This window comes from Erinaceus europaeus, chromosome 4 (genome assembly GCF_950295315.1).
Source record: "Erinaceus europaeus chromosome 4, mEriEur2.1, whole genome shotgun sequence".
Lineage (NCBI taxonomy): Eukaryota > Metazoa > Chordata > Mammalia > Eulipotyphla > Erinaceidae > Erinaceus > Erinaceus europaeus.
In genome coordinates this window covers 43,652,943-43,657,849 of record NC_080165.1, presented here as the reverse complement: position 1 = coordinate 43,657,849, position 4,907 = coordinate 43,652,943, and the positions used below count along the sequence as shown (strand labels likewise).

The window sequence follows — 4,907 nt, the reverse complement described above, 5'->3', positions numbered from 1 at the left end:
TCTTTCTATGTGTTGATCTTGGTTTCCAGGTCATAAATTAACTTTGCATGTGCGAAGATTTACCTCTAGATTCTTCTGTTTTTCCCCTGGTTTGCAACCTTTTCCCTATACAAACCATTGCATATATGAGTTGTATATACCTTATGCTCTGTAAATATGTCAAGTATGTTAGAAAACCTACACCAAAAATGGGAACTTTCAAAGAGAAAAAACATTATTTCTTTAAATCACAACTTCATCAAGGATATAAAAGTCTGTTTATACTCACAAAGTGTTGTTAATGGTATTTTAATAGCTTTAAAAAGAAAATAATTTTCAATAGAAAAACATAGCTCAATATGGTTTATTATTTCTAAATTTTGAACTGAATGCTTATGATTTAGCAATTTAAATTCATTTTATTTTGATAGTTGGTATTATAGTCAGATAAAAATAGAAAAGCCACTTAATGGTTATAAATAAGCATAACTAGTATAAATAGAAGTGTGTTGCATAATTAAATTATGGAAATCATTTTCACACCAACCACCAATTTAAATGGAGGTTTTTATTCAAATTCTATTTAAAATTTTCCACTTCTCTAATTTCAGATTATTTATTCTTACAAACAGTAGAATATATTAAAATATAACAACTTTACATTTTAACAAATGGGCTTAGAATTCCAGTTCTAGCTTTCATATGTTGTTTGTAAGTTTGTTACTGTTACTATTCAAGCAAGATAAACCTGAATAAACTAAAAATCAATAGCTTATTTCAACAGCACATATATTAAAACTGAAACAATACAGAGAAGATTGTCATGACCCCTGTGCAAGGATGACATGCAAATTTGTGAAGCATTCCACAGTTTTAAAGATACTTTTTCAGTTTTTAATATTTCAAAACTATAACATAGTAGACATATGCAAGTTTGTTTTTATTTTATACAAGATTGGAGGTTTTTGTCCCTTTCCTATATCATTCGTGCTTTTTCACAAAATACTGAGGAAATTCCAAGACAGCATCAAATAATATAAGAAAAGTATCTTATTTTTATTTTTATTTTTTAATTCCATATATTTTTCAAATTTTTATTTATAAAAAGGAAACACTGACAAAAACCATAGGATAAGAGGGATACAACTTCACACAATTCCCACCACCAGAACTCCATATCCCATATTCTTCCCTGATAGCTTTCTTATTCTTTATCCCTATGGGAATATGAACCAAGGATGCATTTTGGGATGCAGAAGGTAGAGGGTCTACCTTCTGTAATTGTTTCCCCGCTGAACATGGGCATTGGCAGGTCAATCCATACTCCCAGCCTGTCTCTCTCTTTACGTAGTGGGGCGGAGTTCTGGGGAAGTGGGCCTCCAGGACACATTGGTGGTCATCTACCCAGAGAAGTCCAGTTGGCATCATGTTAGCATCTGGAACCTGGTGGCTGAAAACAGAGTTAACATGTCAAGCAAGCAAACTGTTGACTAATCATGAACCTAAAGGCTAGAATAGTTCAGATGAAGAGTTGGGTGATCTTCTCTACCGTTGTTGATCCATGTTGGGGCAAGGTCCTATGGGGGCCCACAAAGGCGTCTATTGTGTTGTTCCTGATAGAGATGCAATTCCATATTATTATAGTCCGCTATGAGTAGACTCAGATTCAGTAAGCTCAGCAAGTAAGTTGAAAGACCTAAAGAGGACACCATGAAGTACCTAATCAAATATTTATTATTCAGGTCTAGAAACCCTCCTCTCCTACCCCCTATTTCACTTTTCTCGATCACTTTATGTCTAGCCTCCTCAGATAAAGTAAGGACTACAAAAGCTGTATAAGGTCAAGAGATCAGCACACTTTGATGATGGCTTTTTTGGTCAGTACCAGCCCACTCCATCATCTGGCAAGGAATCCTTGGATTCTCACACAGATATGATGACCCTATCCCTCTAATAGATCCCTTTCTTCACCATCACTGGTCACTTCAATCAAGAATGTCATCATAAGCCCTTTTGTGGGCCTTTCCAGGACCTTGCCCTCCTGTAGAGTAGCAATGGTAGGGACAGCCTCATGCTCCAGAGGAAGGTTATGTCAATCTACTATGCCACTAAAGTAAAATAAGTGCAATCTAAAATGTTCCTAGCTGTGACCATGGACTGTGAGCTCAGACCAAAAGGAACTCAGAGGTTACACAGGCTCCTCTGCTAAATATGAATATATATATGGGCCCCAGGTCAGACCAATGGGGTTAACAATTAATATTTCTATACTTTCCTCATATTTGGGAGATACTCCCTTCCCTACTCCAGCTTTATAGTTCTATTCTCAACTCAGACACCATCTTCTCAGACAATACTTTTAGTCCACCTGCATGTTGGCTATCAGGCTCAGGCAAAAGTTACTAAAGTCCCTTGGAACACACATAAAGTAGACTTCCTAGCTTCTTCCTACATTAAAACTTATAATTTCATCTGCTCAATTCCTATTTTTGGGTTCTTGTTAATTAAGCAACTTTTCCTTCCTTATACTTTATCTCTTTTCAGCCACCAAGTTACAGACACTACTATGATGTCATTCTGACCTCGTATGTCATATGATGTCATATGACCTCCCTGGATAGACGACCTCACCCTCATATGTACAAAAGTCTCACCTTTCCAGAGCCCTTCTCCAACGACAGAAACAGGCTGAGGGTATGGATCAACCTGCCAACATCCATGTCCAGAGGAGAAACAATTATAGAAGCCAGACCTTACATCTTCTATACTCCAAAAAGGACTTTGGTCCATATTCCTAGAAGAATAAAGAATAGAGAAGCTCCTGGAAGGGATGGGATACAGAGCTCTGACGGTGAAAACTATAGGGAATTGTACCCCTGTTATCTTACAGTCTTGTTAATCATTATTAAGCCAGTATTATAAAATCAATAGCCTTTCTTGTGAAAAAACTGAAGTCATAGGACAAATCATGACTCTGAAATGTGATGCTAATTTTGCTTGAGTGGAGATGAGATTATCTGAGGTATAAACCTGTTGGTCATCATTTCTCCTTTGGCTAATTCTGCTTCTGTTTCTATCCATGTCATCATGCCTGGTTCCCCCTGCATTGCTTAAAGCTGTGAACTATTTACATAATCATTACTTTGTTTGAGACCCACCCTGCCTATAGGGCATTGGTTTAATCCCCATTGGTTTAATCTCCACTGGTTTAATCCCCACTGGCTCACACTCTTTTTCTACTCCGCCCCCTTATCCTACGTACTTCCTTTTCTACCCTACCACTTCCTTCCTGGAAAGTATAAATGCAGATTCTTTTCTCAATAAACATTGGATTGCGTTCCCTCTCAGCCATGAATTCCCTGTCATCTCTCTCCTGCCCACAAAGCTAGCCCGGCATAAACCAGGAAAACAAATCAATCCAACAAACTTAACAGATAACCTTGACAAATTCCTGAGGGCTAAGTTTAGGCTACCTGGATAGTGAGAGATTTCTTGTGGTTATAAATTTTATGTTGTTTCCTCACTTATGGAGAAGAGTTATGAAAGATACTTCAATGATTCTAACAGTTACAACCACTGTAAAACATAACCAGATTGTCCTCCACAACAAAGGTCTACTCTCCATGATGGTGAGAAATATTAACAAAGCATTATTCCATCTGAAGAAATAATATTTCATCACTAGAACAACCTCTGTTCCATCTGTTTCATGAAGGGAAGAATAAAATCTAACAAACAATTGTGAAGGTCAAAGCCCAGAACATATCTAAGATTTAATCCTAAAATTACATTGGCTTCTTAAACTAAGACTATAAGGAATCTTCCCCATTCTCCTCAAATTCCATATTTATCCCAGTACTGGAAACTCTGGTACTTTGCTTCTATTTCTTGATGACTTTCCTTGTGATCCCCTACAGTATTACACTGCCTCTTCTGACCTCAACAAAATCAGAAAAACCAGTACCACCATACCATGTTATGCTGCCACTGCCTCTTTGTTTCTGACTGTATTCAGAGACAGCCAGCCTGAGATGTCAACCTTCCAATTCCAATAATCTGATGGCACCTTTGCCAACACATGGGACTGCCTAGCTTCATTTTAAATGACATGCTTTCTAATGAAGTTAAAGACCCTAGATATAGGGTAGGGCTGGGGTAAAGGGTTGGGTAAATGAATATATGTATCCATAAATTATTGGTAACTGTGTATCTCTAAGTAAAAATGTTTAATAGTCTGCTGTGATTAGACATAGACTTAATAAACTCAGCAAGCAAGTAGAAAGGCCTAAAGAAGGCACCATAAATTGTCTAATTGAATATTTACTACTTAGGCCTGGACACCCTCTTCTCATACCCTCTACTTCTCTCAATTACTTTATCTACTCAACTAAATATATTTTTAAAAAGTAAGATATATCTTCTAATCTCTTATGACAGCATTGCTAAGTGTTATTCTCACCACCTGATAATTTTTAGAAGAAAAACTGTATATACTTGGTCACAAAATATACTGGAAAAAATCCATATCAACTAAAGAACAATTATTGTAGCTCTAACAACCTTTATTAGAATCATTAAACAAGTACAGTGAAACTTAAAGTTAACTTTAACCCCACTTAAAACCTAGGTCTATTTCCTTCCTAACTTGAGGCCAGATTCCCATAAATCCAATACAGTTTTGGGTACAACAAATGATAGTCAATGCTTTAACAATTGGGAGAAAGTCTAAGCTCATTAGATAAAGAAAGGACTACAAAGTCTGGATAAAGGCAAGAGACTGACTCACTTAATGATGACCTTTTTGGTCAATACCAAGCTACCACATCATCTGGGGCAAGGGAATCCTTGGATAACTAATGTCATGGGTCCCTTGGAACATATATAAAATAGACTTCCTAGCTTCTTTCCACCCTAAAATTCCTAATCTC

General features: G+C 36.7%; 1 non-coding gene across 1 annotated transcript; it reads left to right on the top strand.

The window, feature by feature from the left end:
* The first annotated feature begins 749 nt into the window (after positions 1–749).
* On the top strand, positions 750–854 carry LOC132538431 (U6 spliceosomal RNA). Its single transcript, XR_009549798.1, has one exon. It is a non-coding gene; the product is annotated as a U6 spliceosomal RNA (small nuclear RNA).
* Positions 855–4,907: the final 4,053 nt, after the last annotated feature.